General features: G+C 37.2%; 1 protein-coding gene across 5 annotated transcripts in view; it reads left to right on the top strand.

Moving 5' to 3' along the window:
- Positions 1 to 27,978, top strand: part of LOC145514261 (uncharacterized) — a 261,315-nt gene that overhangs the window by 115,727 nt on the left and 117,610 nt on the right. For 3 of the 5 annotated variants that reach the window (XR_014059999.1, XR_014059998.1, XR_014059997.1), the window contains exons 7-8: positions 8,690 to 8,852; positions 23,911 to 24,557. The gene's annotated coding sequence lies outside the window, so the exon portion shown is untranslated. Of the gene's footprint in view, positions 1 to 8,689; positions 8,853 to 23,910; positions 24,558 to 27,978 lie in introns of those variants that run through there. The other 2 variants (XR_014059995.1, XR_014059996.1) reach the window with 2 other exon arrangements.

The following is a 27,978-nucleotide window of genomic DNA, read 5'->3' as shown; positions in this document are numbered from 1 at the left end:
TGCATTCTGAGGGTACTGATATATATCCCACAGTGAATTCTATAGCTACTAACTTCAAATGTCACAACTGTATTGCAGTTAGTGCTCCAACATGCTCTCTCTATACACATATTAAGTTATTTGAAAACAGAAGGTTTTCTCCTTCTAGCAACTAGGAAATAATCAAAAATGGAAATGCACTTAATCAAAAGAGAAAAAAAAAAGCAAAGTAACCTAAAATAGTAGACTTTAGAACTAGACACTTTGGAATACAAAATCTGGCTCTGTCACATTCAACACATACCTACTTGGCCTTAGTATAATTACAAAAATTAGACATTACAGATATAATATTTGCTACAATGCCAACATACTGAAGACAATCAATTAATATAGCAGCTGGTAAATGGTGAATGGCAAAGTGTAGGAGAAGGATTATATACAGAATGTACAGTCATAGTGGTGTATCAAATCTTGATGTTTTTGACCATGGAAGAGGCTTCATTATCTTGTTTTTCTGTCAGTAAGTTGTGTCTGACTGTGCAACCCCATGGATTGCAGCACACCAGGCTTCCCTGTCCTCCACTATCTCCTGGAGTTTGCTTAAATTCACTACCTTGAGCCGTGGTTTATTCATCTGGATAAGTAGGATGATAATGTATAGCTTGGCAATTAAATGAAAGAAAGAGAGACCTTTGCTAAGTTATATGAACTCAACAAGTTCTATCAACTCATCAAGTATTAATTATCTATCCTTTAACATATGGAATAATTAGAAAATTGCAGGTAAGTATACAAGTTGCATACTATTCCCTTTTTTATACTGACTTTTTATAGATCATTTTTATACTGGCTTGCTGAATTGTGCCCTCACCAGGAGTCTTATTTTCTTAGATCTGAAGAGAGAAAGGTTTTTAGACACTAGCTTTAATTAAGCCCTGGTGGCTCAGATGGTAAAGTATCTGCCTGGAATGCGGGAGACCTGGATTCAATCCCTGAGTCGGGAAGATCTCCTGGAGAAGTAAATGGCAACCCACTCCAGTATCTTGCCTGGAAAATCCCATGGACGGAGGAGTCTGGTAGGCTACAGTCCATGGGGTCGCAAAGACTCTGACACGACTGAGCGACTTCACTTTCCCTTAATTAAGCCCCAGATCCAGAATTGGTAGTCCATGAACGGATATGTCTTGAATCAGCCTTCTTTATCATCAAGCCAGATTTAGGTACTGGATGTATGCTGTCATTTCCTTGGTTATATGGTGTATGCTTAGTCACTCAGTCATGTCCGACTCTTTGCAACTCCATGGACAATACCTGCTAGGCTCCTCTGTCCATGGGGGTTCTCCAGGACAGAATACTGGAGTCGGTTGCCATGCCCTCCTCTAAGAGATCTTCTCAAACTGGAACTGAAGCCAGGTCTCCTGCATTGCAGTCGGATTCTTTACCGTCTGAGCCACCAGGGAAGCCCTGGTTATATGGCAAAAGCCCAACTTGAATTCCAGTCAACAAAACTGATGAACTGGGACTCGTCCTAGTCCTCCTTGATATCTCTCTCATGTATGTTAGGTAAGACTCATTTTCTGTATCTAACAGATTTTTCTTAACAAAGAGTGTAAGCTATATTATAAGAATCCATGATATTCCACAGAATCCAGACTCTTGTGTCACAAAGTAAACCAGAGTCAGAGGTTCTGATGCCATGAGGAACCCTTCTTCATTGTCCCTCATTGATTCCTGCAGAACTGCTTCATTCTTTACTGGTCAGACTGACATTCTTTGTTTCCTTGTCTCATAATGCACAGTTTAGAGCCATATGTAGTCTCTAGTTTACATACTAAATATTCAATCACTTAAAGAGACAAAATAGCCTCACCCAGGTTTGCCAAATCACTAATGAAAAAATTCTCACTATACCAGCTAGGATAATGTTCCTAACTTCAATCCAGTTCACTGAGCATATTGGAGCTAAAATTCTGTTTTAATAAAAGCCAGTAGTGTCCCACTTAACTACATGAATGAGGAAGGAAAAGTTGAAGATTTCCTGAAATAAGGTCTGAGAAGGCAATCGTAAAGATATCAGATATTCCTAGTCCCTTTCTATGTCAGGGACCCTGTGTTTAATCATAAAATATTTGGAGGAACAGTTTCCATGGCAACTCCTCATCATCATGAATTGAATTATTGATTTGTCCCACTTCTGGTCATTATGTAACTTCCTTGTTTGTGAAGATCTCTGAGAGCCAGGGCTAATATCTGGTTGAATTCTGGGTGTCCAAACGACACTTGACTTTAGCATGCATTTTCCTCTTAAAATCACTTTCTGAGTTCTGATGCTTGGAAGCAGCTATTATGGCTTTTGACTTATCAGTATATACCTTGGACCAGCATGATCAACTTGTATTGTTGCATTCATTTTCCTTTCACTATTCTCTTTCTCTAACATCTATTATCTATTTTTCCAGTCACAGCATGCACTACAATCTGACTTTATGATGGTAGTAGAGAATCCTTCACATTTTGACAGCACTCTCCTCCAAGTAGCCTTTAGAAACACTTTGTCTCCCTTGACACATTGTGTCGATATAGAGAGGAGACATGAGTCTCCCATTTCCTGGAACACCAATATGAAAGAAAGGCCTTCCTGCTTGACAAACCCTACGGCAGAGACCAAATTGCATGCTGACTGGTTGGCATGGCTGTTAACCTTCTCGCTCAGCTCCCATGCCAGAAGGAAAGACAAACAGGGCTTTACCGGGTCAGTAAATATTCCATATAATCTTAGATAAAAGTAGTTACATTTGTGAAAGATTTACATTTGTAGTCAACATAAATTAGCTGTCAAAAGAAAATGAAAAATATGGATGTCTACATAATTTACTAGTGGACCACACTGCATAGCTTCAAACTGCATTGAAGTAATTACCAGCAGAACTCTAGTGATGACAAGCGGTTTAGATTCACTGTTAGGATATTATTGCTTTTTATACAAATGAATGAACGTATAAATAATGTAGCTTCAGGAGGACACCCTTCTTTATTTGTATCAAACAAAGTGCATCATAAGACAGGGTAACAGAAACTTTAGGAGGATTCTAATTTCACACACTGTATCAACTTGAAATTATGGTGGGAAGATACATGTGTTCTCCTTGTGATAAAATTTATTTTACCAGTTAAATGAACATATATTTCTGAAAAGATAATGACCTCTAAGAAACAGTATCCTAAGTGAAATTTGCCTGATCTGGTAAAGAATCTGCCTGCCAATGCAGGAGATGGAGGAGAGGTGGGTTTGATCCCTAAGTTGGGAAGATTCCCTGGAGAAGGAAATGGCAACCCACTCCAGTATTCTTGCCTGAGAAGTCTCATAGAGAGAGGAACCTGGCTGCTGCACTCCATGGGGTCGCAAAGAGTTAGAAACAACTGATTATGCTTGCAAGAAGAAATCAGTTCAGTTCAGTTTTTTCAGTTACTCAGGCGTGTCTGACCCTTTGCGACCCCATGGACTGCAACACGACAGGCCTCCTTGTCCATCACCAACTCACAGAGTTTACTCAAACTCATGTCCATTGACTCGGTGCTGCCATCCAACCATCTCATCCTCTGTCTTCCCCTTCTCCTACTGTCTTCAATCTTTCCCAGCATCAGGGTCTTTTCAAATGAGTCAGCTCTTCGCATCAGATGGCCAAAGTATTGGAGTTTCAGCTTCAACATCAGTCCCTCCAATGAATATTCAGGACTGATTTCCTTTAGGATGGACTGGTTGGATCTCCTTGCAGTTCAAGGGACTCTGAAGAGTCTTCTCCAACACCACAGTTCAAAGCCATCAGTTCTTCAGCGCTCACCTTTCTTTATAGTCCAACTCTCACATATACATGACTACTGGAAAAACCACAGCCTTGACTAGATGGACCTTTGTTGGCAAAGTAATGTCTCTGCTTTTTAATATGCTATCTAGGTTGGTCAAAAACTTCCTGCCAATGAGTAAGTGTCTTTTAATTTCATGGCTGCAGTCACCATCTGCAGTGATTTTGGAGCCCAAAAGAATAAAGTCTGCCACTGTTTCTACTGTTTCCCCGTCTATTTTCCATGAAGTGATGGGATCAGATGCCATGGTCTTAGTTTTCTGAATGTTGAGCTTTAAGCCAACTTTTTCATTCTCACTTTCATCAAGAGGCTCTTTAGTTTTTCTTCACTTCCTGCCATAATTGTGGTGTCATCTGCATATCTGAGGTTATTGGTATTTCTCCTGGCAATATTGATTCCAGCTTGTGCTTCATCCAGCCCAGCGTTACTCATGATGTACTCTGCGTATAAGTTAAATAAGCAGGGTGACAATATAGAGCCTTGACGTACTCTTTTCCCTATTTGGAACCAGTCTGTTGTTCCATGTCCAGTTCTAACTGTTGCTTCCTGACCTGCATACAGGTTTCTCAAGAGGCAGGTCAGGTGGTCTGGTACTCGCATGTCTTGAAGTTTACTGTGATCCACACAGTCAAAGGCTTTGGCATAGTCAATAAAGCAGAAATAGATGTTTTTCTGGAACTCTCTTGCTTTTTCGATGATCCAGCAGATGTTGGCAATTTGATCTCTGGTTCCTCTGCCTTTTCTAAAATGGACTGGAATGGGTGAATTTAACTCAGATGACCATTATATCCACTACTGTGGGCAAGAATACCTTAGAAGATATGGAGTAGCCATCATAGTCAACAAACGAGTCTGAAACGCAGTACTTGGATGCAATCTCAAAAATGACAGGATGATCTCTGTTTGTTTCCAAGGCAAACCATTCAATATCATGGTAATCTAAGTCTATGCCCCAACCAGGAATGCTGAAGAAGCTGAAGTTGAATGGTTCTATGAAGACCTATAAGACCTTTTAGAACTAACACCCAAAAAAGATGTATTTTTCATTATAGGGGACTGGAATGCAAAAGTAGCAAGTCAAGAAACACCTGGAGTAACAGGAAAATTTGGCCTTGGAGTACAGAATGAAGCAGGGTAAAGGCTTATAGAGTTTTGCTAAGAGAATGCACTGGTCATAGCAAACACACTCTTCCAACAACACAAGAGAAGTCTCTACACATGGACATCACCAGATGGTCAACACCGAAATCAGATTGATTATATTCTTTGCAGCCAAAATGGAGAAGCTTTATACAGTCAGCAAAAACAAGACCGGGAGCTGACTGTGGCTCGGATCATGAACTCCTTATTGCCAAATTCAAACTTAAATTGAACAAAGTAGGGAAAATGACGAGACCTTTCAGGCAAGACCTAAATCAAATCCCTTACAATTATACAGTGGAAGTGACAAATAGATTTAAGGGACTTGATCTGATAGACAGAGTGCCTATTGAACTATAGATGGAAGTTTGTGACATTGTACAGGAGACAGGGATCAAGACCATCCTCAAGAAAAAAAAATGCAAAAAAGCAAAATGGCTGTCTGAGGAGGCCTTACAAATAGCTGGGAAAAGAAGAGAAGCGAAAAGCAAAGGAGAAAAGGAAAGATATACCCATTTGAATGCAGAGTTCCAAAGGATAGCAAGGAGAGATAAGAAAGCCTTCCTCGGTGATCAGTGCAAAGAAATAGAGGAAAACTATAGAATGGGAAAGACTAGAGATCTCTTAAGAAAATTACAGATATCAAGGGAACATTTTATGCAAAGATGGTCTCAATAAAGAAATGGTATGGACTTAACAGAAGCAGAAGATATTAAGAAGAGGTGGCAAGAATACACAGAACTGTACAAAAAAAAAAGTCTTCATGACCCAGACAATCACAATAGTGTGATCACTCACCTAGAGCCAGACAACCTGGAATGTGAAGTCAAGTGGGCCTTAGGAAGCATCACTATGAACAAAGCTAGTGGAGGTGGTGGAATTCCATTTGAGCCATTTCAAATTGTAAAAGATGATGCTGTGAAAGTGCTGCACTCATATATATGAGACAGCAAAAGGGACACAGATGTATAGAACAGTCTTTTGGACATTGTGGGAGAGGGCAAGGGTGGGATGACTTAGGACAATGGCATTGAAACATGTATATTATCACATGTGAAATGAATCGCCAGTCCAGGTTCTATGCATGAGACAGGGTGCTCGGGGCTAGTGCACTGGGATGACCCAGAGGGATGGGATGGGGAGAAAAGTGGGAGGGGGGCTCAGGATGGGGAACACATATACACCCGTGGCGGATTCATGTCAATGTATGGCAAAACTACTACAATATTGTAAAGTAATTAACCTCCAACTAAAATAAATAATAATTAAAAAATTGCTGCACTCAATATGCCAGCAAATTTGGAAGACTCATTAGTGGCCACAGGACTGGAAAAGGTGAGTTTTCATTCCAATCCCAAAGAAAGGCAAAAGAAGAAATATGTACATTAAAATATTGGCCCAAGAAAAATATAGGAATTTAACAATTTAACATATGTTATTCTAACAACAGAATTTTAGCATTCACATGAATCAAATGTATCTTTCTGGGTTGCCCTTCTATTCCAGTAAGCAGAAAAGATGAACGGAGAATTGAAGCTTACATTTTGAGAATACAGAGCAAATAGAGGATCTATTCAAAACTAAAATCTTAGTATTATGACTGTTACTAGACTCTTCATTAATTTACCATTCTCCTTAAGAAGAATCATTCAAAATGTCCAGCACATTTCCTAACACATAAGTGGTACTCAGTAAATATTTGTGGAATGGATTAATGAATGGTTGAATATTTATTATCTTCAACGGAAAAATCAAGTTTTGGAGAAATAGAAGAGTCCTCTTACCTAATCACTCTATAATTCAGTAAGGAAATAGAACTCAATATATTTAGATCTGTTATTTTAAGTCAGTTATTCCAGACACAATAAAAGTTTTCCTGGAGAATATTTTATTACTGCCACTTAAATAAACATCCACTGTAATTTTAGAATGTGAAGTTATGAATACTTGGGTATTTTTCAGTCTAAATGGTGCTTGCAAGACATGGACAACTTTTGGAATTTGATCTTTTCAGCCTACTTTGTTGAGTTGCTTCACTGACTTTGAATGTTTTTCATCTTCTGAACTATGAAGTTAAGTTGCAAGTAAATGTAGATATTCATCTTAATAAATATATGGAATAAAGAGGACTATTTCTAATCTTTCCTGAAATACATTATTCTTTCTATTCCCAAAATCAAGAAAGATGCCATTATGATTCTACTACTTTTATATCTTTGATAATATTTTAGTAGTATATCATGTTATATCATTGGTACAAACTTCCATATGAAGTTGTAAGATATGTATGTGTTTGTATATGTGTGTGCATAAATAGAACTTAAAATGGCAAATCATGATTGACCATTTCTATGTTTCATTTGTAGACCATTCCCTTTCCCAACAAAATAATTTGTTCTCATTGAATATCATCAGTTTCAACTAATAATATCTACAATGTCAAAACACATGATGATTATTCACTAATTAACCAAGAATAGCAATTCCACTATTAGCTAAAAAAAAAAAAAAAAAAAAAAAGACGGATATTTGAAAGGGAAATCACAGACAATATCATATGACAAGTGTAAGAGGGAATCAGTCACCCCAACATTTGGTCTACTGGTTTATTGCACTGTGACCACCGTTTTTACATGGGACCAGAGCTGCTAAAAATAAAGACCCATTTGCAGCTGGATGATACTACATCAATAATTTCCAATAAGGGAGATACAAGCAAAAATGCCCCGTAGCAGGTTTCTATAACTATAACTTAAAAGACAGTTACTACTCACCTTGGCCCATTTAATTATAATTTTCTTCCTCTTTTTTGGATTGTGAACATCATGTGAACATGATGGCAAGATTAGTACCAGTTGTACTGAATTATGAGTTCATATTGGAAATAGCATTCAAGCAAATGGTAAAAATAAAGTCAGAAGAATCCTTGTTCCATGAGGAAACTCATGGAGAAGATTGCCCAGACTGTTTTTGAACTAGCCTCCTCTGTACCCTACTTCAAGAATAGAATAAATTATCTATTGAATTTAGGATTTCATTACATAATGATTCTCTAATAAACAAATTAAATTTTTTATTATAAAAGTCATTTGTATCTAGGAAAAGTTTGTGTCTGTTACTACATTCAAGGGGGGATATACATATTCATAAATAGGAAGAAAATGTGCTAAAATGTTATTCTTCTAGAAGATCTAAGAATTTTTCATTTTTATTTGGCACCTCAATTATTCTTACCTTGCTAGAGTAATATGTGCATAGGGAATAATATCAGTATATTTTAATCATTTTAAAGGACAGTTACAACAGAAGTGAGTACTTCTTTCCAGTGAACAATTGTAGAATATGAGTAATCCACTCACACCTCCCCACACCACAATCCAAACTTCAACATCTTACCATACAGATGTTAGAAATGACTGACACAAATAAGAAAAAATTTTATGAAACACAGAGAAAAACAATTTGTCTCTAAAGCATAGGGCTGTAGTGCTCTGTGTTCAATATGCAGGTTTTCTCAGTCAGGAAGCCTCTGGACCCAATAACGCTGGGGGAAAAGAGAAGAGAGAGATAGAGAGAAAAGGAGGGATGGAGAGAGGAGAGAAGAAGAAAATAATTATTTGTCCCTGTGTTTTTTTATCCTTCAATTCGTTGATAGAAATAGTAGCCTCAGCTTAATTTAAGCAACACTCCTTTTCTTTTATAGGTGGAATTTCTCTTTTTCAACCGCTTTAATCCTTGAGGAAGAAAAGGGTAAAGGAGAATGTGGGAGGTTTAAAGTCTTTTTATCTGTGATAAAGTTGGGGCCCAAGAAATATTGGTTGAATGGAGGCATGGATGAATAAATTCATAAATAAATGAACAACTGGGTAAGTGATATCAACAAGTTTCTCTACTTTTTTTTTTAATTGGACTCTATGTGTGTATATGTACACATACATATACATATTTACACATGGTCTTTCCTGAAATAAAAAATATAAATATACATAAATATATAATTTATATATGGCAAAAAGTCACACTTTTGTATGTAACTCTATGAATTTAATATATGTTTAAATTTGTGTAACCATCACTACAAACAGGATACAGAATAATTCCACAACCCCCAAAATTTGTCTTGTGCTGCTCTATGGCAGTCAGTCAGAAACCTATTCTCCATCTCTGTAATTTTGTCTTTTCCAGAATGTGATATACTTAGAATCAGGTAATATGTAACAGTGGAAGTGGTTTCTTCCACTTAGAATAGTGCTTTTGAGATTCAGTTGTATTGTGTTTATCAATAGTTTCTTTTTAAATGCTGGACAGCATTCCATTATACCAAAATTTATTTTTTATTTAAATATTAAAGAAAATTTAGGTTATGCCCACCTTTGGGTGACTACATATAGTACTGCTAGAGCTATCCATATACAGATTCTTATATAAACATATAGGCATTTCTCTAGGATAAATGCATGAGTGGGATTGCTGGATGGTATGGGAGGTGTGTGCTTCATTTAACCGCTGGGCTGTCTTCCAGTCAAGCTTTTTCACATCGATAACCGGATCTTTCTTTCCTAGCAAAAGTTTTTAATTTTGATACAGCTCAATTAATAATTTTTATTAATCATTGTTTTAGTCTCATAAATAAGGATACTTTGCCTAACTCAAGTTCATAAAAATTTTTCCAATGTTTTCTTTTTAAATTTTTGAATAGGTTTGTGTTTTACACTTAAATAAATCTATGATCCACTTAAATTTTATCTATAGTATAAAATTTAAAGTCCTTTTTTTTGAATTGCATTTACAATATTTTCAAAAATTAATTGACTATATTTGTTTCCATTTCTGTACTATTTATTCTGTTCCATTGTTCAATGTGTCTACACCACATAACCTTGACTAATGCAGTTTTTGTGAGTCTTAAAATCATGAAGTCTCAATATTTTAAGTTTGTTGTTCTTTCTCAAAATCATTATGGCTCTTTGAGTTGACGTCTCTTTCCCATAAATTTCAGAAACAGCTTTTTATAGTTATAAAATATCTTCTGAGGTTTTCATGGAGATTACATTAAATCTAAAGATCAGATTGTGAATAATTGGCATCTAAACTATATGGCAACCCACTCCAGTACTCTTGCCTGGAAAATCCCATGGACAGAGGAGCCTGGTGGGCTGCTGTCTATGGGGTCACACAGAATTGAACTCAACTGAGCTACTGAGCGACTTCGCTTTTCACTTTTATGCATTGGAGAAGGAAATGGCAACCCACTCCAGTGTTCTTGCCTGGAGAATCCCAGGGACGGGGGCACCTGGTAGGCTGCCGTCTTTGGGGTTGCACAGAGTCAGACATGACTGAAGCGACTTGGCAGCAGCAGCAAACTATGTTGACTCTTCCTATCCAAGAATGCTCTTTTTGAACTATGCAATAAAATATTAATATAAAACTGGTTCTTTGCAAAGTCAAAGTAAAATATCCCATAGGTATCCCTAAGTTATGTGGTAGTTGTCATATGCATTTTATATACATAATTTGAAAAAATAGACAATGTAATAATTTTTGCTTTCAATAGTCATACATAGGTTATTTATTTGACTTTTTTCTTGTTTCTTGAGGTAAGCTTGTATTGCTATGAACCTTCCACATGACACAGCTTTTACTGAGTCCCAAAATTTGGGATTGTTGTGTTTTCATTTTCACTCGTTTCCATGCAGATTTTAATTTCTTTTTTGATTTCTTCTGTAATTTGTTAGTTATTCAGAAGCATGTTGTTTAGCCTCCATATGTTGGAAATTTTTATAGTTTTTTCCTGTAGTTGACATCTAATCTTACTGCATTGTGATCAGAAAAGATGCTTGGAATGATTTAAATTTTTTTGAATTTACCAAGGCTAGATTTATGGCCCAGGATGTGATCTATCCTGGAGAAGGTTCTTTGTGCACTTGAGAAAAAGGTGAAATTCATTATTTGGGGGTGAAATGTCCTATAGATATCAATCAGGTCTAACTGGTCCATTGTATCACTTAAAGTTTGTGTGTTTCCTTGCTAATTTTCTGTTTAGTTGATCTATCAAGAAAAAAAAGTCAAATAAATAACCTAACTCTACATGTAAAGCAACTAGAAAAGGAAGAAATGAAGAACCTCAGAGTTAGTAGAAGGGAATAAATCTTAAAAATTAGGGCAGAAATAAATGCAAAAGAAACAAAAGAGATGATAGCAAAAATCAACAAAGCCAAAAGCTGATTCTTTGAGAAGATAAATAAAATAGACAAACCATTAGCCAGACTCATCAAGAAAAAAAGGGAAAAGAATCAAATCAACAAATTAAGAAGTGAAAATGGAGAAAACACAACAGACAATACAGAAATACAAAGGATCATAAGAGACTACTATCAGCAACTATATATGCCAATAAAATGGACAACTTGGAAGAAATGGACAAATTCTTAGAAAAACACAACTTTCCAAAACTGAACCAGGAAGAAACAGAAAATCTTAACAGACCCATCACAAGCACGGAAATTGAAACTGTAATCAGAAATCTTCCAGCAAACAAAGGCCCAGGGCCAGACGGCTTCACAGCTGAATTCTACCAAAAATTTAGAGAAGAGCTAACACCTGTCCTTCTCAAACTCTTCCAGAAAATTGCAGAGGAAGGTAAACTTCCAAACTCATTCTATGAGGCCACCATCACTCTAATACCAAAACCTGACAAAGATGCCACAAAAAAAGAAAACTACAGGCCAATATCACTGATGAACATAGATGCAAAAATCCTTAACAAAATCCTAGCAAACAGAATCCAACAACATATTAAAAAGATCATATATCATGACCAAGTGGGCTTTATCCCAGGGATGCAAGGATTCTTTAATATCCACAAATCAATCAATGGGATACACCACATTAACAAATTGAAAGATAAAAACCATATGATTATCTCAATAGATGCAGAAAAAGCCTTTGACAAAATTCAACATCCATTTATGATAAAAACCCTCAAGAAAGCAGGAACAGAAGGAATATACCTCAACATAATAAAAGCCATATATGACAAACTCCCAGCAAACATTATCCTAAATGGTGAAAAATTGAAAGCCTTTCTCCTAAAGTCAGGAACAAGACAAGGGTGCCCACTCTTACCACTACTATTCAACATAATTTTTGAAGTTTTAGCCACAGCAATGAGAGAAGAAAAAGAAATAAAGGGAATCCAGGTTGGTAAAGAAGAAGTAAAACTCTCACTGTTTGCAGATGACATGATCCTCTACATAGAAAACCCTAAAAACTCCACCAGAAAATTTCTAGAGCTAATCAATGAATATAGTAAAGTTGCAGGATTTAAAATTAGCACACAGAAATCCCTTGCATTCCTATACACTATCAATGAGAAAACAGAAAGAGAAATTAAGGAAACAATTCAATTCACCATTGCAATGAAAAGAATAAAATACTTAGGAATAAATCTACCTAAAGAAACAAAAGACCTATATATAGAAAACTATAAGACACCAGTGAAAGAAATCAAAGAGAACACAAATAGATGGAGAAATATACCATGTTCATGGATCGGAAGAATCAATATAGTGAAAATGAGTATACTACCCAAAGCAATCTATAGATTCAATGCAATCCCTATCAAGCTACCAACAGTATTTTTCACAGAACTAGAACAAATCATTTCACAATTTGTATGGAAATACAAAAAACCTCAAATAGCCAAAGCAATCTTGAGAAAGAAGAATGGAACTGGAGGAATCAACCTGCCTGACTTCAGGCTATACTACAAAGCCACAGTCATCAAGACAGTATGATACTGGTACAAAACAGAAATATAGATCAATGGAACAAGCTAGAAAGCCCGGAGATAAATCCACGCACCTATGGACACATTATCTTTGACAAAGCAGGCAAGAATATACAATGGAGAAAAGACAATCTCTTTAACAAGTGGTGCTGGGAAAACTGGTCAATCACTTGTAAAAGAATGAAAATAGAACACTTTCTAACACTATACACAAAAATAAACTCAAAATGGATTAAAGATCTAAATGTAAGACCAGAAACTATAAACTCCTAGAGGAAAATATAGGCAAAACACTCTCCGACATAAATCACAGCAGGATCCTCTATGATCCACCTTACAGAGTAATGGAAATAAAAGCAAAAATAAACAAATAGAACCTAATTAAATGTAACAGCTTTTGAACAACGAAGGAAACTATAAGCAAGGTGAAAAGACAGCCTCCAGGGTGGGAGAAAATAATAGCAAATGAAGCAACTGACGAAGAATTAATCTCAAAAATATACAAGCAGCTCATGCAGCTCATTTCCAGAAAAATAAACGACCCAATCAAAAAATGGGCCAAAGAACTAAACAGACATTTCTCCAAAGAAGACATACAGATGGCTAACAAACACATGAAAAGATGCTCAACATCACTCATTATTAGAGAAATGCAAATCAAAACGACAATGAGGTAACTATACAATGTTAGTGTATAGGAATGCAAGGGATTTCTGTGTGCTAATTTAAATCCTGCAACTTTACTGTATTCATTGATTAGCTCTATTAATTTTCTGGTGGAGTCTTTAGGGTTTTCTATGTAGAGGATCACGTCATCTGCATTCTCACATTGGTCAGAATGGCTGCTACCCAAAAGTCTACAAACAGTAAATGCTGGAGAGGGTGTGGAGAAAAGGGAACCCTCTTACACTTTTGGTGGGAATGCAAACTAGTACAGCCACTATGGAGAACAGTGTGGAGATTCCTTAAAAAACTGGAAATGGAACTGCCATATGACCCAGCAATCCCACTACTGGGCATACACACCAAGGAAACCAGAATTGAGTTCAGTTCAGTCGCTCAGTCGTGTCCGACTCTTTGCGGCCCATGGATCACAGCATGCCAGGCCTCCCTGTCCATCACCAACTCCCAGAGTTTACCCAAACCCATGTCCATCGACTCGGTGATGCCATCCAACCATCTCATCCTCTGTCGTCCCCTTCTCCTCCTGCCCACAATCCTTCCCAGCATTAGGGTCTTTTCCAATGAGTCAACTCTTCGCATGAGGTGGCCAAAGTATTGGAGTTTCAGCTTCAACATCAGTCCTTCCAATGAACACCCAGGACTGATCTCCTTTAGGATGGACTGGTTGGATCTCCTTGCAGTCCAAGGGACTCTCAAGAGTCTTCCCCAACACCACAGTTCAAAAGCATCAATTCTTTGGCGCTCAGCTTTCCTCACTGTCCTACTCTCACATCCATACATGACCACTGGAAAAACCATAGCCTTGACTAGATGGAGCTTTGTTGGCAAAGTAATGTCTCTTCTTTTAAATATGCTGTATAGGTTGGTCATAACCTTCCTTGCAAGGAATAATTCTCTTTTAATTTCCTGGCTGCAATCACCAGTTTTCTATAGGTCTACCTTCAATTCCACTGACCCTTTAGTATGTCATCTCTATTGCTGTGTCCTTTTGTTGATTTAAACATTTGCATTATTGTGTTTTTCAGTTCTAAAATTTCCACTTCCTGCTCTAAGGGTGGTGTCATCTGCATATCTGAGGTTATTGATATTTCTCCCGGCAATCTTGATTCCAGCTTGTGCTTCCTCCAGCCCAGCGTTTCTCATGATGTACTCTGCATATAAGTTAAATAAGCAGGGTGACGACATACAGCCTTGACGTACTCCTTTTCCTATTTGGAACCAGTCTGTTGTTCCATGTCCAGTTCTAACTGTTGCTTCCTGACCTGCATACAGGTTTCTCAAAAGGCAGGTCAGGTGGTCTGGTATTTCCATCTCTTTCAGAATTTTCCACAGTTTATTGTGATCCACACAGTCAAAGGCTTTGGCATAGTCAATAAAGCAGAAATAGATGTTTTTCTGGAACTCTTTTGCTTTTTTGATGATCCATCGGATGTTGGCAATTTGATCTCTGGTTCCTCTGCCTTTTCTAAAACCAGCTTGCACATCTGGAAGTTCACAGTTCATGTGTTGCTGAAGCCTGGCTTGGAGAATTTTAAGCATTACTTTACTAGCATGTGAGATGAGTGCTATTGTGCAGTAGTTTGAGCATTCTTTGGCATTGCCTTTCTCTGGGATTGGAATGAAAACTGACCTTTTCCAGTCCTGTGGCCACTGCTGAATTTTCCAGATTTGCTGGCATATTGAGTGTAGCATTTTCACAGCGTTATCTTTCAGGATTTGAAATAGCTCAACTGGAATTCCATCACCTCCACTAGCTTTGTTTGTAGTGATGCTTCCTAAGGCTCACTTGACTTCACATTCCAGGATGTGTGGCTCTAGGTGAGTGATCACACCATCGTGATCACACCAAGGGGCAAGCATCTTTTAATTAATTTCATGGCTGCAATCACCATCTGCAGTGATTTTCTAGCCCAAGCAAATAATTATGAGATTTAGGGTCCTGTAAAGTCTTTTAAAGAAAATTTTAATGCAACCAATCAAATTGGTTGGATTCAGACCACAAGTACTGATTTACTTGCCTTGAATTTGTTATTCCAATGACACTTTACTTTTCTATCCTTGGCTGACCAATTTTGGTTGGTCCAGTATGTGAAATATCCAAGTTTCACTCTGTGGTCTGGCAGTGATCTACACACTTGTTCAGTCTTCAGAAATTTTGTGTTGTTGATTCTAATCAGTTCTACTTACAGTAGTCATGGAAGAGCCCAAGATTTCTCTTTTGTCCACCTGTCTGCAATCTTCTTTTGCCCACTTGTCTGAAATCTTCTCCATACTCCTGAATTCTCAGTGGCTTCCTTCCTGCTTCTCTGGTTAAAAACCTGAGGATTTAGTATCCCCACTCAATGGCAAATTTCCGTGACTAGGTCAGTGTTGAAGGAAAACAGCAGAGGAAAGCGGAAAGAGTGTGGAACAGTTCCTGCTGCCACCACCATCTCCCGTCCTGCAGCCTCTGTCATCTTCACCATAAGGTTTAACTAGGGTTTGCCTAGGATGGTGCTTGATAAATCAAAAGAACTTTATTCTTCTACCTCCAGCAACATCTTACTCCTTTGTTGAGAAAAGTGTGAAAGTTTAGTCGTTCAGTTGTGTCTGACTCTTTGTGACCCCATGGACTGTAGCACACCAGGCTCCTCTGTCCATGGGATTCTCCAGGCAAAAATAGTCGAGTGGGTAGCCATTCCCTTCTACAGGGGATCTTCCCAACCGAGGGTTCAAACCCAGGTCTCCTGCGTTGCAGGCAGATTCTTTACCCTCTGAGCCACCAGGAAAATGTTCTTTCTTATGATTTTTCTGTCTATATCCCTTTGCAGATCCTGGAGCTGTCAGGGTCTAATCAAGGAGATACAGGAGAAAAAGAGAAATGAGCCTAATGTAACAACAAAAACACGGAATAAAACATAACAACAAAAAGAGCAAAAACAAGCAGGCAATTTATTACCCTATGGCCATTTTTTTGTTTTGATTTCCCTACTCTTATCTGCCTGCTCTCACTTATTCTATACCATCCTCTAGTAGCTGCTTCCTTGATTTTTACTAATAATCAGTGAACAAGAGTAGCTTAGTGTGTGTACTCCATCTTAACTGAAGCAAAAAACTTCTTACACCAAGAATATATAAGAATTTCAGAGTCCACTAGACTGTTATGAATGGTGTAAGAGAGATACATTTAAGAGAGGTGAGAGAGGAAAGCATTATTTTCAGCATCTGGGAAAGGATGCTCTGTATTTCTGATTTGAGTTTCCAAACTTGAATACTGAAACAAAGATGGAAAGTCATTTCCTTACAGATGGCATTGGAAACTTTCTTGATAGTAAAGGTTACAGAATGTACTAATTAAAAGGGAGAGAGAAAGAAAAGAGACTCAGAGAGAGAGAGAGACAAGAGACTTATTCTATATGAAAGGTTTGAGGAGGTAGTCAAAAACATTTCTCACATCAATTTTTTTCTATAAGTATTATTTTCCTTGGGGTATTTTACACACACACACACACACACACACACACACACACACATATATAATGTTCTTTTGTTCAAGTGAGTTTATATATATATATTACATATACATATTTTGTTTAATTTATAGATCTATAGTAAAACAAAAATTGGAAAATTTATTTAGGACAATAACCAGGGAAGACTAAGAAGAGAGCACAATATAAGAACTAAAGAGTTAGAAAAAGAAATTATGAGTGTAAAGTTGAACTAAAGTCATAATAAACAGCTTCAGCAGCTTTTTTAAGCAAGTTTTGACTCAGAAGATGGTTAGAAGAGGCTCAGAAAGGGCTGCCTTAGGTAAATCAAGGGGAAGCAGTTTTGGTGCCAGTCTTATCAGGGAGGAAGTTATTGTATGTTCACTAAATATATGCAACTTTAAGAATTGAAATATCTCAATACTCCATACTCAGGAACTGTTAGAAGACAAATGATCAGAAATGAGGAGAGGCCATTAAATTGATTAAAGCAGAGGATCTTTTTATCTTCAGTCCAGGTTGACCATTTTGACAAGAGTGTGAAGATCAATCCAATTGAAAGGGTCAGGACTGAAAAGAGGATAGGCAGTTAGGATGGATGGCAACAGTCCTTGACAGAGGGGAAGAACTGTAATCTAATGTACTTTCTGTGATTATGAAAGTTGGGCAAAGTTTTGATAGATATTTAGGCATCTCTAGAGTGGAAGACATGGTCCTTTATTGTTATTGATGTTTAAGCAGAGGGAGGAATTAAGGGTGAATTTCAGTTTTCCAGTTTGTGAAATTAGCAGATAACAGATGCTGAGACATAAGCTAGAATCAACATCCAACCACCATCACCCCATCACCAAGAAAAGAAAAGAAAAGTAGGCAATGAAAGAACTAAAAGTGAGTAGTGGAATAAAAGAAGGGAACAATTGTGATTTTTATTTATGGATATTTCAAGATATTTTGAGGCATAATTTTGTGATCTTCAGTAAGTAGATGGAATTGCAGGATGAGATCTCCTACCACGAAATATGGGAGTTTAGCTCTAGAATCAGGAGTTTATAGTTATAGAAGATTCACATCCTTGAAAGCTGAGTTACAGTCATGGCTCTGAGATGAGGGCAGTTGTTATCCTGAATATTAGTGGCAGAGTAATTCTCCATGAACCTGTCTTCCCTGGGGTACCAGGGTTAGATGACACTTAGGATGCTTTTTGTGTAAGTGCTAAGGAGAGGTAGGTAGCACTGGATGCTCTGGGTCTCATTGTGGTAATTATGATAAAGAACTTCATTTTGTTCATACTGCACAGAACATAAATTTCTCCCCAAAGGAAGGATTTCAAAGCATTTGGAATTATTTCTGGTGAACTATTGTCAAGTCATTTCTTATCATACAACTAAGGGAACAAAGAGAATGATTTTGACATTTTTTTTATTTTTGAAAAAATAATGGTTCAAAAAATTTGAGGACTCTTTAAAAAGAAAGAAAAAATGGGAAAAAATCGTCTTTAACTTTTTACTTGACTTTTCTACTTTCAACAATTTTAATGACAGTTTCTATCATTTCTGCACAAGACTCTGATTTTGAGCTCTTATCTGGGCAAATTAGATATACAATTAAAATTTGAGCTGTGAAAGCGCTCTGAGTTATTTCTCCCCAAAATGATGCCACTGCTCAAATTTGAATTCAATATTACATGTAAACTAAGTCCCATTCAAATATAATATGGATTTTAAGCAAAGAAAATTTTCATCACTGAATCAAGATTCTGCTTCTCCATTTTGGAAGTAAAGATTGGATGGAGAAGAGAAAATTGTCTATGAATGAGCCTATTCTTGATAAACTTCTAATAAAAGGATGTATGATAAGGTTTTTTTTAATACCTGTACTAAATCTCATGTACAGATGTCTAGTCAATTACTGCTGTTGGAGGATTTTGTCAACAAAATAGTTCAGTATGAAGTAATATAACAATTTCCATTACACATTGGGGGAAATGAGGAGTAATTTAAGATACAATGCTGTTTTATTAACTCAGAGGCCTCATGACTTTGGACTCTCCAGACTGAAGCACTAAAAGGAAATATAGAAATGATTAATTCCATCAGCAGGAACTTAAGGAGCTTGATGATAAGAAATCATTTTTGCAGGAAAAAAAAGCAACTGATTGTCTGTTAGTCAGAAAAAAGAAAGTGACTATGGTATTTCATACATTTAATTTTTTTTTTCTTCTTGGAGGAAATGCAAAGCTACTATTGTTGTTGTTGTTGTTCAGTTGGTAAGTCATGTCTGACTCTTTGCAAACCCATGGACTACAGCACACCAGGCTTCCCTGTCCTTCACCACCCCACAGAGTTTGCTCAAACTCAAGTTCATTGAGTCAGTGATGCCATCCAACCATCTCATCCTCTGTATCCCCTTCTCCTCCTGCCTTCAATCTTTCCCAGCATCAGGGTCTTTTTCAATGAGTCAGCCCTTCGTATCAAGTGCCCAAGGTATTGAAGCTTCAGCTTCAGTCCTTCTAACGAATATTCAGGGTTGATTTCCTTTAGGCTTGACTATTTTGTTCTTGCTGTTCAAGGGACTCTCAAGAGTCTTCTCCAGTACCACAGTTTGAAAGCATCAGTTCTTTGGTGCTATATACTAACATTTATAAATAATATGTAGATACATTTGATAATGGCATTATGCTATCTACTGGGGTGCCTATGAAGAAACCAATAGGACACTATAGAAATATGAACTAAAGACAAACATATGCACACACACACACACACTCTTGGAATACAGGAAGAAAATCACTCTTTAGAATTCAAGAATCTTGGATTTGAAGGATAAATCTGCTGTTGAATTTAGACAATACACTGCCTCTTTAGGCTTGATTTCCTAATTTGAAAATGGAACATGACAGAGCCCATCATATGATGTTGATGTGGCGATAAAGTAAAATTATATTTAATGTATTCACAAGAATGCCTGACACATAGTTAGCATCAATAAGTAGTGATTGCTTTGCTACCACTACTCTTTTGTCTTGATTATTGTTATCCAAATAAAGCCTGCATTAATGTTGGTTTTTGTTGTGTAATGCACATGATCCCAATTAGTTGAATCCAATCAAAGGCATGTGTTGGACACACAAGCTGGGCTAGAGACATATCACAGACTTTCACGGTAACCAAGTCACAGTGGGGGCAGCTACCAGTGGGATAGTTAAAAAAGATTTTTTTAATGTTTTCATCTGAGATAGGATTAGTTCCATGGAACAAGTGGGAACTGTGTTTCCCTTAGCTGTTTCTTGCCCTTCCCTACCACCAAAATGAATAGTATCCATTAGAATGGAAAGCTTCGTGGATGGTTATGCCAATGACTAAGATATTAAAAATATCATTCTAGATATTAGCTTGAAAGAGATTTATAAGTAGAAATGGGTTTACAGAAGCATGACACTCACTTTTATATTACTGCAGGCATGCCACTTTGCTCACATGGACCAAAGTAGGAATATTGGTTATTAATTCATCTGCTCCTTGAAAATCTCAGAATGAATTTCCACTAACTAAAATATGAAACATATCAGAGCTAGAATGTTGCATTTTGCAGAAACAAAAAAGGAAAACATATTTTTAAGTTTATGGGACTTTGGAGGATATTTGGCCCTGTCCCAATGGCTGACAATTTCTCAGATATGGACTATTTTAGATGGGGTAAGAGGAAGGAAATTTACAAAAAGGTCTCATGTCATTGCTTTGGGTGAGCTGATTTCTGAAAGTAATCTAAAGCATCTCATGACCTACTGCTTGTGCCACACACCTATCTCTGCTTCTCATCTCTCTTGGTACATCCAATAAGAAACGAAAACTTACTACAATACGACAGTAACGAACAGGATGTAGGTGGACAGTGTCTACATACTGCATTGTTGTTGTACATGTAATTATAAGAAGAACTAAGAAAGACAAAGGCACAGAAGGAGAGCACACCAGAAATTCTATATAATCTTATGATTATATTCCTATTCTATTCTATCCTGTGGTGCTTCTATCAAAAGACAAATTTTAGCCTACTTTGAAATTATTTTTCAATGTGTTTGTCTCCACATCCTCAGAGAGTGATTCCAGTTGTGAGAAATATATTGATTTTCACTGAAATATACTGATATCTAGGTCTATACAAAAAATACCCTGTTTACCTAATGCAGAAAATTAGTATTCTGATTGTATCTTGGCAAATAATAACGAGAATGAAAACACGGAATCCAAGACCTATGTAGTGGCAAAATGGATTGGATCAACTCTTCCTTGCCCAAAGGTTTCAATAGGTAAAGTAGGATTAATTTCTGAGACACAAAATATGGGAACTGTTACACTGAAAAGAGAGTTAGAGAAAGAAAATAATCGCTTAAGAAAGATTTATTGTTTAAAAACAAAAAGCAAAGAGTACTTTAGAAAGTTTCAGCTAAATGTCTACGTATACTATGAAAATTGTTTTATAAATATTTTGTGAAGAAATATGTTCATTTAGTGCATATAATATACTAATAGTTAAAGAAGTATGCAAAATGGAATTAAATAAATCATGGTTCATTTGTATGGTCAAGTAGTCTGTAAACAATCCAATTTTGCTATTAAAATATACTTAGCATTATAAGAAAATAACGTGAAAATATCAGAACACATAGAGATACAGATATAGATACTAAGACCCTAATAGTTCTTATTATCCAAACACCCTCATTCATATATGCATATTCAACATAGAATTGAATGGCAGAACAGGATTTTCTAAGTTCAGTAGTTCTTGTCTTCAGAATAGTGGGATCATGGAATTAGTGTTGTCCTTTTCAAGTCATTCTTCATTTGTTTAATTTCTATCAATCAGCATGTGCTGCTGCTACTGCTAAGTCGCTTCAGTCGTGTCCGACTCTGTGCAACCCCATAGACGGCAGCCCACCAGGCTCCGCCGTCCCTGGGATTCTCCAGGCAAGAACACTGGAGTGGATTGCCATTTCCTTCTCCAGTGCATGAAAGGGAAAAGTGAAAGTGAAGTCGCTCAGTCGTGTCCGACTCTTAGCGACCCCGTGGACTACAGCCTACCAGGCTCCTCCGTCCATGAGATTTTCCAGGCAAGAGTACTGGAGTGGGGTGCCATTGCCTTCTCCGCAATCAGCATGTACTCCTTTATAATTAAAAAAACAAACAAACAAACATATACTTAAAGATTACTGGAAGCATCATGAGAGGTGCCAGATGCCCAACAACTTCAAAAATATATGACATACTTTTAAGGGAAGCCTAATGCACAGAAAATAATCTGTCCGATTATACAATTATATTCCCACAATGAGCATCTTTAAATAAGAATGATCTCATTTACTTTTTCTGGCCCATCAAACAAACTTAACAAATATATGATGACTAAACAAATATCTGTGAATTTTCAAGAAAAAGTCCTATTTCAATAGTCTTTGTTTAACTGAACATAGGAATTTTAATACAGTTCATCAACATTTAAATAAAAATACTTTCTTTTATGTGCTTCCTAAGTGGCTCTAGTGGTAAAGAACCTGCCTGCCAATGCAGGAGATGTAAGAGATGAGGGTTCAATCCCTGGGTCAGTAATATCCTCTGGAGGAGGGCATGACAGCCCATTTCAATATTGTTGCCTGGAGAATCTCATGGACAGAGGAGCCTGGCGGGCTATAGTCCATAAGGTCGCAAAGAGTCGAACACGACTGAAATGACTTAGCAAGCATGCACTTTCTTTTATGGGGCTTCCCTGATGGCTCAGTGGTAAAGAATCCTCCTGCCAATACAGGAGATGCAGATTTGATCCCTGGGTTGGGAAGATCCCCGGGAGAAGGAGATGCCAACCCATTCCATTATTCTTGCCCAGGAAATCCCGTAGACAGAGGAGCCTGGTGGGTTCCAGTCCATGGGGTTGCAAAGGAGTCAGCACAACTTAGTGACTAAACAACAACACTTTCTTTTATAGAAAAAAATAATTGACATCCAGGCAGATACACTTACCTTTACAAAAATGTAGTGGGAAAGATGGAGCAGATGATTCCAACTTCAAACTCAATGGTCTACTCATTTCCCTAAAACACATAATTAATAAGCATTTTCTGAGAATCTGATGTGTACAAAGTCCTATGTGGGACACCATTTACAGGCAAGAAAGTGCTCTAGAGTTTAGAACTTCTCATTATAAGAATTTACACCTGAGGGTTGACTGCAAAACAGGTGCTTTAGGAAAGGATAAAGAAGAAAACTTGAAAAATCAACCCATATGTATATCCTAAGCCCTTTCAGAGAGCCTCATATAGAGGAACCTGCTAAAGCTTCTGAGATGACACTAGTGCCATCCCTGTTTCTTACAAGCATAAGGGTGGTTGTTGCATTTTGAAAAAAAAAAAAGATATTTATTCCACCCAGTTTCTATACTGAATATAAGTCATTCCTTAAGACTGTGAAGTAAATTATGCACTTTTATTCATATAGCTCCCCTGATAAAACTAACACAGAATAGAATGAACCCCCAATCCAAGGATCACTCAACATGAGAAGACAAGCCAGTGGCTAAGTATGTCTAAGTTTATCTGAACTCAGACTTTATGAAGGTAGGTGCTAATTCATCCGTGCCATAGATAAACGTCTAACAGAAACACAAACTGTGTCGGTCACAAAATGCTTTTCTCAAAGGTCAGGTAAAAACTCCAGCACTCTCAAAAGTGTTTAAGGTATTCTTTGCTGGAGAGAGTTGATTTAATTACCTGTAACCTGTCCTCTGGGGACAATTAAAATTTGATAGCACTCTGCACAGACATATTTTCAGGAAAGGAAAAGCTAAAGATACTTTCTGTAAAACTCTTAACACAAAAACGCAAACTTTTATAGTCTCTCAATTTAATTCAGATAGTAAGAAGAGCTAGATTTATTACTTTGTTCTTGTTTGTTTGTTTAATAAATATCTCTCCTTTTTTTTCCCCAGCAGTGCTGCCAGGAATCCAAATGATTCAACAGCAAGAAATATTTCAAAGCTAAGAGTAAGCAGCGGCCATAAAGAATTAAGCTTAATTGTCTTCACAAATCTAATCTCGACTGTTCTCATAATGCCTTCTTTCCTGGGTGCCTCTGCCTCAGACCTTTTGTGTCAAGCAAGGAACAATTAACACAGACTTAGGAGTACAGGTTATGTTTTGGAAATGATACTCTCACATTCTTGCAGGAGTTCAGAAAAAAACAAGACTATATATCGGTAGTGATTTCAACAATAACCAGGTGTCATCTGATGTGATGAGCTCATTTGAAGGCTGATGTTTAGCTCTTGAGATTTTTATCACTTGAAATTGATGCCAGGATCATGACTCAGGGGAAAAAAGAAAGTGATCTCTTCACTATTTGGCTTTCAGAAATGATTCAAATGACTGTTTTAATTAGCTTTTAAGGAAGGGTCTGAGTTTAACTGGGAGAAAGTAGATTGGGCAGAGTTTCTCCATGGACTTTGATATTAGCATTTGCAAAAATGTATTCTTCAGAATACTAAGTCTTGGAAATTTTTGTAGTTGAAAACAGAAAAGATTATATGATCAACTATATGTGGGGAAAGGTGCATTTAAATAAAATCTTACCTTGCTTTATATTCATCATTATTTTTTTCTAGCTAAGTAGGCATTATCACTTCATAAAGAAAGGGATAAAATGGGCCATTCTCCAAAATTTAGTTGGTTCCATACCCTGTTTATTGCTAAACATTTATGGAGAAAGGTTCTTCAAAATCAACTCTTGGTAAGGACATCTTTCTATTTTTTAATTTTATTTATTTTTGGCTGCACTAGGTCTTCGCTGCTGCACAGGCTTTCTCTAGTTGCTATAATCGGGGGCCATTCTCTGTTGCTGTGAATGGGCTTCTCATTGAGGTGCCCTTGAGCTTGACCAAGGAACATGAGCTCTTGTGGAACATGAGCTCTAGTTGTGGCACTCAGGCTTAGCTGTCCCACAGTATGTGGAATCTTTCTGGACCAGGGATCGATCCCATGTTCCCTGTATTGGCAGGCAGATTCTTAACCACTGGACCACTAGGAAGTCCAAGGACATCTTTCTAGTCCCAACATCTCCTATACCTTGTGATTGACTCATGATTGACATATAATACCATGGTCTTTTGGGTGGAAAAGAAGTGTGTACCATGTTACTTAGAATACAGACTTCTCAGGATTTTGGCAGCCTAGTATTAAGGCATCTGTCTGACAGTAAATAATTTTTTTGTGCATCTCCATGGTATCAGATATTGTGGTAGATACTCTTCAAAATGTGAGAGGAATTTAATATAGCCATATGACAAAGGGAAATGATACTCAGGGAGTTAAAGTAATTTGTGCAGCTAATTGTGACAAATCTGAAAATTAAACCTAATTCTGATGTGCCCTCCAAAATGGCTCAGTAGATATAGAATTTGCCTGCAATACAGGAGACACAGGAGACTTGGCTTCGATCCCTGGGTCAGGAAGATCCCCTGGAGAAGGAAATGGCAACCCACTCTGATACTCTTGCCTGAAAAATCCCATGGACAGAGGAGCCTGCAGGCCACAGTCCATGAGGTTGCAAAGAGTCAGACACGACTAAGCATACATGCATGCACTGATGTGCCCTCCACCCATCACTGAAGATGAATATTGCTGGTGTGTGTCTGCATGGTACTTAAATATGTCTCAAACCGGAAGCCCACGTAGATGCCAAGAGAGCAAAGCAAGTCAACCAGGCCACCATCACTTTGCTATCAATAGTAAAGACTCACCTATGGACTTCAGAACACAGCTAAAAAAACCTATTTCCAATCCATTACTTACTTCACATTACTTATGATTTGATAAGAGACTGAACTAGATTATAGAATAGGCTTCTCATGCTTATCTACAAGAGCCAGATACTGTCTCCCTAAGGCTCATATCTTCCGTACAGTAATGTGCATATTTAACTGACTCCGCAAGTAATGCTCTTGCACGTGATCTTTGGATCACATTTTAAGCTCTGATATGGACAATATGAAGACTGCAAGAGTGCTAATCTAGAAAACAAAACAGGCTTTCCAAGATAATCATTCTGCAAGAAAAAGGCTGTATTGGACACTCAGGAAAAAGAGGTAGAAGTCAGAATTCACTAGATTTTCCCAATGCTCTTAAAAGGCTCCATGTCATATCCCCTTGTCTTTAAAAAGCTAGCTCCAATTAGAGGAGAAATAATCTGCTACCTATTGTTTCAAATTCAATAATTCATTCTTTAAAGTCTTTGACTATGTGCTTATTTTCAAATCCATGTCTAATTCAAGCTACAAATATTTAGGGAATTAGTAAGAAATGGGCTCCATGAAGAGGACAAAAGGAAATTAAATTAATACTGATCTGCATTCTAACATCTTAGATTGTTATTGGAAGTAGGAAGACAAGTCACATAAGAAAATAAAGTGTGGCAATTGCATTTTTATAGAACAAAAGTTGCATTTGTCTAGTTAAAGGTTTTTTATCGCTCTTCTTAATGCTTTGAGAAGCAGAAGCATGCACACAAAATGTTAAATTTTTGCAGATATTCAAATAGAAGGGAACATTCTAAATGAGCAGAACTCTAACAACCCAGAACTTTTGGATATTTGGGCTATTATATCAAACAGAACATAAAATAAAACAACTAAACATAAATAAATAAATAAAATCAGTTTCTGAATCCCAGGGATCCAGGTCCATGCACTGAAACTTAACAACTGTAGGCTTTTTAACCATAAGGATATTAGTTTCTTATTTATCCAGTGAATTCATACACATGTTTTGATTGTTATCTTATTCTCCCATCCCCATTTTTCCTAGTTCTTTTCTATTTATGTGAACAAATAAAAGAAATAGTAACAGAAAATCACTGGGGGAAAGTAGAATGTTTTTGAATAGACCAAGGAGGAGCCCTGGTTTAAGGATAAACTAGTCCTTTTCAGCTCATGTCATACTGACATTTCTCTTGTTCAGTGTCTTGCAGGGACACAGATAATATCACAGCATGACATGGAGACAAAGAACTGAAGGGCCAGAACAGCCCTCGGAAAGAGGTTGAGTTATTGATTTTTTTTTTTTTAAGTCACGTTTCTGTGATAATGGAGAAGTTGGGTTTCTAAGAGGAAAGGTACTTTCAGTTTTATCCCTCCTTGATTTTCAAACACTAGGAAAGAATTCAGCCATGTGATATGTATTTCAAAGAAATTTTATGCAGACATCCAACCTAGTGGTAGCAATGGGACTAGAACCCACTTCTTCTTATTTGAAGTCTGATGTTCTTTATGATTTTGCTTGTTTGTTCTTAAGAGTGCATTAAATGGGATTCCAGTAAGTTGTGGGTAAAATGGTTTCCGTGGGAAAATAACTATTCTTCAATGTTACACCTTCATTTGGGGTAATCTCTGAGAGCAGCTGTGGAATAGAGCGGTACTTGACAAGACATTAGAAGGGGAAGTAGGAAGCAGAAGAGGACAATTTTCCTTCCCTGCCAACCATAATGGAAGTGATTATAGCTGCTTCAACAGAAAATGCCCTGAATAATCAGAAAGGGGTGGGCTGGGATCCCTGCTCACTCCAGATGTCCTTCCCCTCTCCATAGCGATCTCAGAATGAACGACCTTTAAAAAGATTGGAACAATGCTCTTATGCAATCACTACTTGAAGGCAAGTTAAACACTGCATGTTTTTTGTTCACGTCTATATATGGTAAGCAGTTTCAATCAGGTAACTATATGATCAACAGAAAAAAAAAACAAACACATTTCCTAAGCTCTTATCTAGAGATAATCATGACTGTGAATATTTTTATATTTCCTCTAGGATTTATGACTAAATTATGAAGTAGGTAGGAAATAGCTACCCGCTCCAGTATTCTTGCCTGTAGAATCCAATGGACAGAAGAGCCTGGTGGGATACAGTCTATGGGGTTGCAAAGAGTCAGACAGGACTGATCGACTCAGCATGTACAATTATACTTTATACCTATATAAATACAAACATGCACACACATGCACAAACAT

This window comes from Giraffa tippelskirchi, chromosome 7 (assembly GCF_054371585.1).
Source record: "Giraffa tippelskirchi isolate mGirTip1 chromosome 7, T2T-mGirTip1v1.2.pri, whole genome shotgun sequence".
NCBI lineage: Eukaryota > Metazoa > Chordata > Mammalia > Artiodactyla > Giraffidae > Giraffa > Giraffa tippelskirchi.
This window is presented reverse-complemented; position numbering and strand designations above follow the sequence as displayed.